At 40.6% G+C, this 11,146-nt stretch overlaps 1 long non-coding RNA gene across 2 annotated transcripts; it reads right to left on the bottom strand.

Annotated features, from left to right (window-relative positions):
- Window positions 1–495: 495 nt before the first annotated feature.
- Window positions 496–6,789, bottom strand: LOC103180650. Of its 2 annotated transcripts, XR_006085349.1 has the most exons (4): window positions 6,647–6,789; window positions 4,396–4,714; window positions 3,852–4,048; window positions 496–2,024 (listed from the first exon to the last, which is right to left on the bottom strand). It is a non-coding gene; the product is annotated as an uncharacterized LOC103180650 (long non-coding RNA). The 2 variants fall into 2 exon arrangements; XR_488130.2 differs by lacking the exon at window positions 6,647–6,789 and having other exon boundaries at window positions 4,396–5,500.
- Window positions 6,790–11,146: the final 4,357 nt, after the last annotated feature.

The following is an 11,146-nucleotide window of genomic DNA, read 5'->3' on the forward strand; positions in this document are numbered from 1 at the left end:
CCCCAAGGTAATATCCACTTTTATTTGTTAGAACCAGACTGAATCACTCAATTAACTGAAGCACTGGGTTTATGGGTAATAATTGTTTGTGCTAATCATAATGCACTTTCCATTACCCTTTTTTTGTTGAACATTTCAGAATAAAAAAGCGTGTTCAAAACAAAGCATCTCAAACATCTAAAGTGTTCACGAGAGTAATTCGGATGAAGAAGGCTCTTTGACCCATTTAAATTAATTCTTCTAGATTTCCTGCCCAATCATCCTCCCATTACATCATTGAGCAGTGTCTTGAAAGTGCCCAGTGTCATAGCCTCAACCACCCTTCCTGGTAGCCTGTTCCAATGGTTAACTGCAAGACGGATAAACAATATTTATGGGGATTTGTCTTGAAATTGTCCTTTGCAAACCTGAAATGATGCCCTCGTTTTTGGCTTCCCATTGAAGAAACAAAAATTACTCAGTAACAAAAAAAACTGCATGTCAAATAGATCAGACTTGATACTTCACAATTCTTAAGTTTTATTAATGAGTTGCAACCCATTTCCATCAAGATCAGAAAACATTCAGATTTTTTTAAAAAATTGCTCAGCACTAAAATCATAGTGCGTAATCCTTCAATGCCAGGTAGATTTGCCTGATCAGTTTAGTGCCCAGAAACCTATAGTTATATGGGTCAGCTATGCACACATTTTATGACACAGCTGCATTTGAGGATTCAATGGATCACTTGTCAAACATATAAATGATTATTTGCACAAGATGTAACATGTTAATTCAAACACCAAAACACCATCCGGTTATAATTAGTGAAACCACAGGTAATAGTGCTACAATGTACATGCAAATAGTCTTTCATTATTTTCATAATTAGTCTTGAAAAGCTGCAATTTGAAAATAATCCTATTTTCTCAAATATTACATATTGTCACCTCTAGCTGATTCATGACGATCAACCATAAGTATTTGACAAGCTTGCAATAACAACAACAAAATTACATTTGTATAGCGCCTTTCACATCAGTGTGACAAAGAACAATGAGGCAGTTACATTTAGACTCCAGGAAAATATGATTTTTAATATTTGGACAATGGCAGCATACCTCCTCTTTGTCAGTGTACAACTGCTTATTCAAAGGGAGGAGGCTGTAGCCGGAGTTCAATTTAACTGATGCACACATAAATATCTTGATTGCATTTGGTTAGTTTCTCATACATCTGTACAATGATACCGTTTTGAATTCACTTTTTAAAGCTGGTACTGAAATTTAAAAACCTGTCATTGGGCACCTATGTGGGCAGGGCAGCAGGTTATCTTTTATTGGTAAATAAAAATCCATCAATTAACTCACTTATCCACACATCTGTTTTTATTTGTATTACGACACATTGATTCAAGTACCAGCATCAACCAATGCTCCCATTCTGGCTTTTCCCAGAACTGGACTTGTGGCCCACCCTGTGGGGGGCTAAATATGCCTAAATTGGTTGGAAAATGATCCAGTTGAGCACTCTTATACACTGGACATTGAGCAGCATTGTCAGTCATGGAATCTTCATGGTCACCTGCTGATCCAGGGGGTATGTTGTAGAAAATGCCAAAAGGGGAAAACAAAGTACTAAAATAATCAAGTGTCTCAGACAAAATGAATCAAGAATGGATAGTAATTTTATTAAGACAAGAAGCAAGGAGGGAAGGACCATCACTTTGGGGTGCACAAATATCATGGATGTAAAGGGAACACAAGGCTAGCATTCAATTGAGAGCAGGATCCATTTGAAACTGTATGATCCAAACACTGACAGGCATAAAAGCAAAGACTATACATACAAGAGATTGGTCATCAGCTAGAATGAAAGAGCAAATAAAACCAAAGTGAGAATGAGAAAACCTCATGCAGAAACTATGTCACAGCAAGTTGACTTTCGTCAAATATCAGTAGCTCTTAAAAGTGATTTAAGGGAAGTTAGTTGACCCCTTGAATTTGATCTTCTCCCAGCTGAGATTGTGGAACTATGTACAGGACCTGAATGAAAAACAGACAACATCAAAGAGAAGGAAATGAATGGCAAGGTCTTAAGGCATCCATGGTCAGCCTCAAAGAGAATCATAGTTTAATTTCACAAAATTAAATGACAATAAATTAAGCTGATATCAAGCTATATTTCAGCCACCATAAAAATATTTGCTAACAGCTTCTTCTGGAGGTTACCATTAAACTTCAGTCCTGCTGAGATCAGATGATTTACTTTAAAAAGTGTACCTTGTCCCCACTCCACAATTTAATTTGAAATACTTCAACATGCTTACACCCCTTTCTACAGTGGCACCAAACTAACTTAACTCTGGCCCCTCTGCTGACATTTCCAGTTACTGAGTTTGCTGAATGCGTGTAGAAACCAATGTATTGGAAATTTTCCCTACTGCACTTTTAAACCAATTAAAAATTTATAAAACATTCAGGGATTTCAAGTTGTGTTTATCCATTAAACGTTAAATTAACCGTTGGTTCATAAAAATTCCAACGGTTAATTTAACAAGTAGGAAAGAAGAAGCCTGTTAATTGTACACCCCAATATAGAAAACAGAAAGTCAAATAATCTTCATCTGTAAGTGAGGTTACATGGAAAGTAATCTTTGCATGTGTTATAACATTGACATCTCAAAGTACTGCACAATATTTCTGTAAAGTATGGTGATCACCCGAGACAAACATGGCAGCCAATTTGCACACACCAATGCCTCCCGAGCAACCATAAAATTAATGATTTTTTCTGGGGTATTATTGGTCAGGGCACCAGGAAAAAAACACCCTTTTTATTTAAACTCATGTCATGGAATCTTTAATGTCCACCTGACATGCAGATAGTATCTCAGTTTAATGTCAATGTTAAGGGCTTCCCAGTGCTGTACCGTGTGTCAACCGAGACTACAAGCTCACAATGAGGAGCTTGAACCCAAAGATGAATGCTACCAATTCAGCCAGGCTAACACCATATTTAGTACAAGGCAAGCTTTCCAGTTCAGTACAGAAATAAGTAGCAATAGGGGCTGTAGGGCTACTATTACTATCTTTCATTAGAGGCTAAGTAGGTTTTTAAAGGGCTGCAATAATTTAAGTTTAATTGATGTGACCTGCATACCTGAATAATCTTCCTGGTTCAAGCAGAACAAGGTGCCCAGGGAGAAAAGCAACTGAGTCAGGGGGTAACCTAAGCAACTGACTGTTCTGAAAATATGAATCATTGCATTGTTTATTCTAAATCTAAGATGAGGCATCAGTGTCCGCATGACATTATTTGGCAACAAAACTGGGAATAAAAAAATTATTTTAAATGTACACATCCACAAACGCTCAAAGCTCAAGGTTACTTTGCTACGTGAATTGCCGAAGCCATCGCAATTCTTTTTAAATCTCTACTTCAGTTACGAATAAAAGTTTAACATGTAGCAATTCTTGAATAAAGGCGTGCAGAGCATCATTCAAATTAATTGGACAAATGAAGATACAGTATTTAAACTTCAACTTAGGTCACTGGACAAATTCAGATTGTAGTGTTAAATCTTAGAAACATCTGTGTAAATTAAAAGTACTACTTTCTGGTAAACCTGCTGCAAAAACACACCATGCATTGGTAAATTTATTTAAAAGTGTGTTGTGAAATCGGAAGAATTGCATAACCTTAGTTGCAGCAGAAAAGTACTGCAGCAGCCCCACCCAACACATAATGGAGTAATGTACATTTCACAAAAATAAAAAAGCAAATCCTGAGCTTCTGTATAGAACTTAATGATTTGTAACCTATGAAACTATGAATCAAGTTCCTTCAGACAACTTAATCAGTTTACTCACATTGAATCACAATCAGGCTACTCCATCTAGCCTACAAAGCAGCACATTCAGATCCTCTTCAGTGTCCTGTTGTAAATGGCCAACCTCAACAGTTCTTCAACTGGCAGCTTTAGCTGCTTGACAGTGACATAAAACTAGCCAGTGAAGAACGGCTGCAGGATAGCCAGAGAAACAGCAGTTCATGGCATTCAACTCTCCTACAGAAAGAACAAAGAATTTACTTCTTAGGACAAAGTCATTTTATTTTATGAAATTTTATGCTAAACAACCACTTAATTTATCACAATGATCTTTACAACACTTAAGCTTAAAAGGGCCAGAATTCACCAAGCATTCAAAACAAAACCTGTTGGCAGTTTATTGAAAGATAAATAACCATTACTAAATGATTCAAGACAAATTACTGGCCAGGAGCATCTGCTGAAAGAAATTCAAAATATTTTCTGCCTATCACAGCCTGAACATTTCATTTCAAATGTTTACTTTTCAATTGAAATCTACTTAGTTGGTTATTTTTAAATATGTCCCACTCTCCGAGACTTACCAAAAGTGAGAGGCTGTACTGTAGCTAAGAGAAACTGCCATGGCCTGTATTCCAGGACTGTGGGTTACTCAGTCAAGTTGTGATGCCATGAATTCCTGGGATGCCTCTTACATATGATATGAATTCCATCCAGTCTGTCGGCCCCTATTTGTCTGAACTGCATTCCAGATTTCTGTACCGCCCTCCACTTTGGCTTTAATGCATGATTCAGCACTAGGCCAAAGGCCACAGCTCAAGAGACTTTGATCCAATGACTTTACAGGATATAAAGTTGAGATTGGAGGGAGGCGGAGGAATGGGTTGAAGTAGTCTGGAGTCCCTGTGAAAATAACAGATTGAAAAAAGTTCAATCATAGGGTTGCATAATGAAACACTGCAGCACATCCAGATGTTAAGATTATAACTAGATGCAAAGTACATTTTTTCAAAGTCAAACGTTTGCAGCACGATTTCACAATACCTAAATTTGTCCGAAATGAAATTAGAATAAAATTGTACGCCAGAGATGGTTAAATATCAAACGATATTATGATAGTATGAGCAACGTCATCAGTTTGGGTGGCATAAATATTTTAGACACTTGACCACCCCACTCCCGCAAAAAAAGATTAAAACTATGATAAAAACCCACTGTATTTATACACACAGTTCTACAATTGACCAAATTGACATTTCAAGAACGCAACACCTTTGGCAGCATTACACATTAAAGTTTGCATCAAAACAGCGAAGTTAACGAGACATATAACACTGCACAGCGCACCTACCGAGGAATAAAATATAAATAAAAAAATACCGAGGGATTGAAATTCTTATTTAAAACTTCCCTCTTACTGCCACTTTAAATCACTCCCTCCGAGAGAGAAAATAAAAACTTAACCAGTTCCAGATAATGTTCCCGGGATTTACAGTAAATCCGCATTAGTCATCTCTCACTAGTTTTCCTGGCACTGAGATTTTGTTCACCGGCTACTTTCGACTCCGGGGTGGGGGGAAATGCACAGCTCACTTTGGGGCTGGGAAATAAAAATCACGGCCGCATTTTGAACACCCTTCGTCGCATGAACTGACGGGGGGAAAAAAAAACACTGTCAGCAGCGCACACACACACACAAAAAAAATACTCTTTCTAAAAAAGAAACGGAACCGATGACATTGGAGCGAGACAGCTCCCTCCAGCTCCAAACTAAGGGCATTAAAACTCAACCTTACTGCAGTGTTGCGTAAGCACAGGCGTTTTCCCGACATTTAATAGACAGTATATATATATATATTTTTTAAAAAAATAGGGAAATCATGCTGGCTTCGGGCAACATTAAAGAGCATTAAAATACGCCTCTGGCGGGATGTCTGGCGAAGCAAAGGTTTTAATAAAATATACATTCCAGTCGGTTAGATCTACGCCATATGGAAACGTAAAAGATTTATCCAGAACTTCTGCGGGTCAGGCTCGGCCCGGGGTGGAGGCTGACCCTTCTTTTTTTAAAAAAAAACTTAAGACACGTTTTTAATTCATGAATCTCTCTCTTTTTTTTTCTCTTTCCCCCCCACCCCACTACACCCCCCCCCACCATAGCAATTGCACTTCCAGAAGTTTCCAGCCATATCCACGTTATTTTAAATATATAAGCGAGACCTTAGTCGAGAGGAGGAAGAGAGAGAGAGAGAGAAAAAAATATATATCAAACCCGAGCCAGTTTCTTCCTTTGACGCGGAGTAGCTCTCTTGACCTACACGTTAACTAACCCACACATGTAAAAACCCAGAGAATATAACTTTTCCCCCCCCCCACATACATAGGGGTGAGGGGATGGTGGTGATGGGGGGGAGGGGGGAAACAAACCCCCCCAAAAAAAGTCATTTCGACGTAATATATACCAAATAAAATCCAGATAAACGCGGAGACCTCGATTTTTCTCTCTCTCTCTCTCTCTCTCCAGTCGAGTTGCTCTCGTGTGTTTTTTTTCAAAAAAAAGACAAAATAAAAAGTTTTGTTGCTTTGCTGCTGCACTTTGCAGGGAGTTGTCTCTTTCTTTTTTTTAAAAAAAAGTCTCTTTTTTTTTAAAAAAAAGCCTCATCATATTTTACTTCAGAAACTTGTGCAGTTTCGCGCACCGTCACCACACGGCCGCTGCCACCAACCGCCGTCGCCGGTTGAGTCCCCCCCGGACCTGGTAAACCGACCAAAATTCCTCTTTTTTTTAAAAAAAAGGTAATTAATTTTGTTTTGCCCCCTCCCTCCCTCACTCACCCCCTCCTCCACACACACCCTTACTCTCTTCCTTTCATCAAATAACTACTCGCTGAGAAGTCGACGTCTTTCGCTGACAGGGCAGAGTTCCAGCAGAAAGCCCTCGGCTCGGCATTCCGTGCGCTACGCTCTGGTTAAGTTTTTTCTTTCCAAAAAAAAATTAAAAGCCAAATTAAAAGCGCACTGCAAACTGCCACCGCCCGTTCGCTTCGCGGCGTCTCCAACCGGCGAACTAACTAACTCGCTCGCTCGCTCGCTCGCCCGCTGACTGACTTGACTGACTGACTAAACCCGGCTCGAGCTCAACTTCACTTGACAGCTACGGGTCCTCGCGACGTTGCACATGATCGACAGGCCCGGCGGCCACTCGGAAGGCGCGGGGCGTTGTGAGGGCGGGACCGGCCGGATACACCACCCAATCGGAACAAGCCTCGAGGGCGGATTCCGCGTGACGTGAGCGAGCGAGGGACGGCCGGGTCGGGGGCGGGGCAGGGATTGGGTGGGGGCGGGGATTTAAAGCACCTTTGGGAAAAGGGGGGGGGGAGAAAAAGACTCGTCATCGCCGCGCCCATCAGCCTGATTGACGGCCGCCCAGATCCAATCGAGGCTCCCGACGCGACGTCTGCCTGGCAGAGGATCCAATGGCGGACGCGCACCGGGCGGGGTGGGCGGGAGGAACGCGGTCCCTGCCGAGCTCGCGGTTTGCCAGCCCGCTTTTCAAATCGAGGCGACGGTTTGCGTGAGAGGCGGGCGAGTCGCGAGGCGAACTCCAATTCCCAGGAGCGCGTGGCGATCTCTATGACTTGGCATTTTTTTTCCCACTCCCCCCCCCCCTCCCCACTAATAACCCTTTTAAATATTACACGAATACAGATTATTATTATTTTTTTATGGGGGGGTGGGGGGGCTTTTTTTTTCCCTTTCCATTTCAAAAATTCGGAGTAACAACGGAAGGAAGGCAGGTCAGGGATCCCGACAAATAATTTTAATCGGGGTTTTAAACCCCCACAACAACACCCCCCCCTCCCTCCCCCACCGCGCGACTTCTTTCGTTCTGTTCGGGAGCCACAATCGTCCATCGCAGCCAACAAGTTCAGCTTTTTTTTTCCCCGGGTGTTTGTTTCGCAGTGCCTCGTGTAATAATCGCTCAAGGTAAATGCGAGTTGAAGTCGGGTGAGTGATTTTTTAAAACCTTTTCTGCTGCAATGCTTTTGACAGCTTTTCCCCCCCTCCCCCCCTCCCGCCCGCCCGCCCGGCGTTCACGAACAGCCCTGAGGTGATTGATGGACGGCATCTTGTCAGGTCCAATGGGAGCGTGCGATTGGCCATCGATGCTGTCAATCGTCCAGCGGTGTGGGCGGGAACTCGAGTCGCGGGTGGGGGGGGGAGGGGAGGGGAGAGGGGGGGTGTGGCCTCGGTGACTCATCAGGAAGAGCTGAACAGGAAGCGGCGGCCGCAGCAGCTGATCGCGCCGCGTGACCACGTGGGCAGGCGATCAGCTGTTTCCACATCCCGCACCTCGTGATCAAATCCAGGTCACAGGAACGTGATGTCAGCGCCGGACCGCCGTCATGTGCTATCAATGCAGATTTCTGTTCTGTCATCAATTAAAAAGGATCATCTGCTTCCCGCACACGTGTCGGTTTGACATAGCACCATCTCAGACACGGATACTGTTTCCAGCACCCACACCCCCCCCTCCCCCACCACCCACCCCCCTACCCCTCGCCTCCACCTCCACCGCCCACCTGAAGGGCACACTATAAAATCAAGTTGCTTTTGCATAAAAGAAGAACTTCGTGCAGAACACGTAAGAGTCGCTTCCTGAGCAGGCACCATCGTGTTTTTTTTCTCTTGTTTTCATTTCCTAAAAATCCTTCCTGTTACACGTACAGGTTGGAAAACTTAACTGTATTGTATATTGCTTTCTGTTCGTTCTGTTCCAACCTACTCTTTGAGGATGAACGTGGTTACCAATTCGTATTGCGACTAAAAATGCAGTACAATAATTCAAAAGGAATGTAAAGGAAAATTGCTCCAGGGAGAAAGAGCCCTGTGAAGTGCGGATATCCATTCACTTTTATATTTGTAAATAAGTGTGGTTATGGGGCAGAACCAATTATTTGGAGAAAAAGAAACATTTGCAGTGTACAACATTGTAAATCTAATTATATTTGTAAACATTTCAGCAGCACAAATATTGTATTATTTACATGTATCATTTGTAAAATGTATTCAATTACTCAGTTCCTGAAAAGCATACTTTTTGGGGCTTCTAAATGTATTGGAATTACTTTTTAAGGAAATGATAACTGAAAGACTGATGTAAAAGTACACATGAAAAAGTAGATTTTGTGATAGAAATTTATTACTGTAATTTACCCAGACGCTTGTAAGTATCATTCTAATTTTGACTGCTTAAATGATTATAATGTACAGTATTTTGGAGTAGGAAAAGTCAGCTAAACCCCAATCATCTCCATCAACCAGTATTATAAACATATCCCTCGATCATTTTTCAGTCCACAAATCTAATTTCTTCTTGAGTTTTTGCTATTTGTTTCAATTCCTCTCCCTGTTAAGTATTAAAAGTATATCTCCAAAATATGCAGTCACTACGCTTTACAGTAAATCCCGTGAAGCTCTTTGAGATGTTCTCCTGTGTGAAGGATGCTGTGCCAAATCCAAGGATTAGTTATTCATTTAAACATCACATTGAACTGCATCTGTCATCTTTAGGCCCATTTACCAAAATCTAATCCAATATATTTGTAATTTCTTCTCCCAAGATCATACATAGCTCTATCACTACATTATGCCTAGTTAATAAATACTCGGCCTTAAACTTGTAGAAACGAACTATGAGTGCAGTGTCCATTGATTCATTCCTCCCTTGCGCAAAAGTCAGTCTGCCCAATGGGGCAAGGCCTCATGTTTCTACATCTGAAACTATTAAGTTAAGAATCAATATTCAAATGATGTCACAGTGTGCCTGAAGTAAAAGGACACTATGTTCCTCGGTCATGCAAATTTTCACACATCAAAAATGAGGTCTGCTAATTTCTGGGTATACCTATCAAATACTGCACAAGCCAAGCAGTAAGCAAGCAAATTTTTAAATAAGTAACTGCTGTATTTTGCAATGGCTTTGAATTTAACAATTTTTGAGTCTTTTTATATAAAGAGGAGTTGGTCAGATACACCCAGAGTTTTCAAAGAATTACTGAAAGGGGCAATTTGCCAAAAACATTACATTGAATAATGTGGCACAGAAGCAAGCCATTCAGTCCTACTAGTCTGTGTGGAAGCAAACCAGTGGATTCTGGAGTAATTGAGAATGTTTGTAAAATGTATCAGAAACTTGCCCACTGAAAAGTAAACAGATAAATCAATGGATCAATGGATGAGTCACTTGCATATATTTCTTGTCACTGGTTACATTTGTTTTGTTCAGCCAGGCGTCCGACATAAGCCGAATTCCATCACCATGCTTAAGAGTATTCAATCAAACTGAAAATTCCATGTATGCTACCTACGCATGAAAATTCCTGTCATTATGACTAAAAATGAGCAGAGGCCTGGAAGCAGATGAACTGGTAGTTCCAAAATGAGGGGAGTGATGCATTATCATGGAAGATGATACAATTGATCAAAATGTAGCCCTTTTTAAAGTTGTAATTCACTTTATTCATCTCTATAATATCCATGTCTATAACTACAGTCATATCAATATCATGGACCTCTCTGACATAGCCATGATTGCTCTTGTTAATTTTAATATATCATCCAGGACAAGATTACAGTCTTACACTATTTGTCTCAAGATATTTACCATAAATCGTTGAGTCCACCCTACAGAAATCATTCATGTTACTAATTCAGATAACATGATTGGAGAACTCACTTTTATTTGTGCCTTTGCGCATTATTAATATTTTAGATGATATGATTGAGAAAAATAGTGACAAGTGATGGGAATATAATGAACATTATGTCAGGACTTGTTTTGTCTTCAAGCAGAATGCTTGTAGCTGAGCTAATGCTCACCTAAGACAACCCTAAACGGTGATTGGATCGTTTGACTCATTGACCCATTTTACATAGTTTAATTTGGCTTATGCATATGACTCATCGGGACTATATATTTTGCAGGTATTAGGCAAGAACTATTTTTAGGCTGTTGACTGACACTACAAGACATATCTTGTTTCCAAGCACGAACTCCATCTCAAAGTTAGTGTGGTACACTTCCTTTATTGGGTTGCAGGCATCAACCAAATCCAACAAACTGGTGATTACCACACAAACCAAACACTGCTATTATATATATATATATATGTACATATATATATATTGCATACTTGCTATTAGGAAGTTTTCAATAAACCATGACCTAAACTGAAATTTCCTACTGCTAGTTTCCTGTTGATTTCTTGGTTGCCGTTTTGCCAGGAAGATTCATTTGTCTCCTTTAGGGTAGAAGCATTTTGAAGGGGAAGA

This window comes from Callorhinchus milii, unplaced genomic scaffold, assembly GCF_018977255.1.
Source record: "Callorhinchus milii isolate IMCB2004 unplaced genomic scaffold, IMCB_Cmil_1.0 Scaffold10, whole genome shotgun sequence".
NCBI lineage: Eukaryota > Metazoa > Chordata > Chondrichthyes > Chimaeriformes > Callorhinchidae > Callorhinchus > Callorhinchus milii.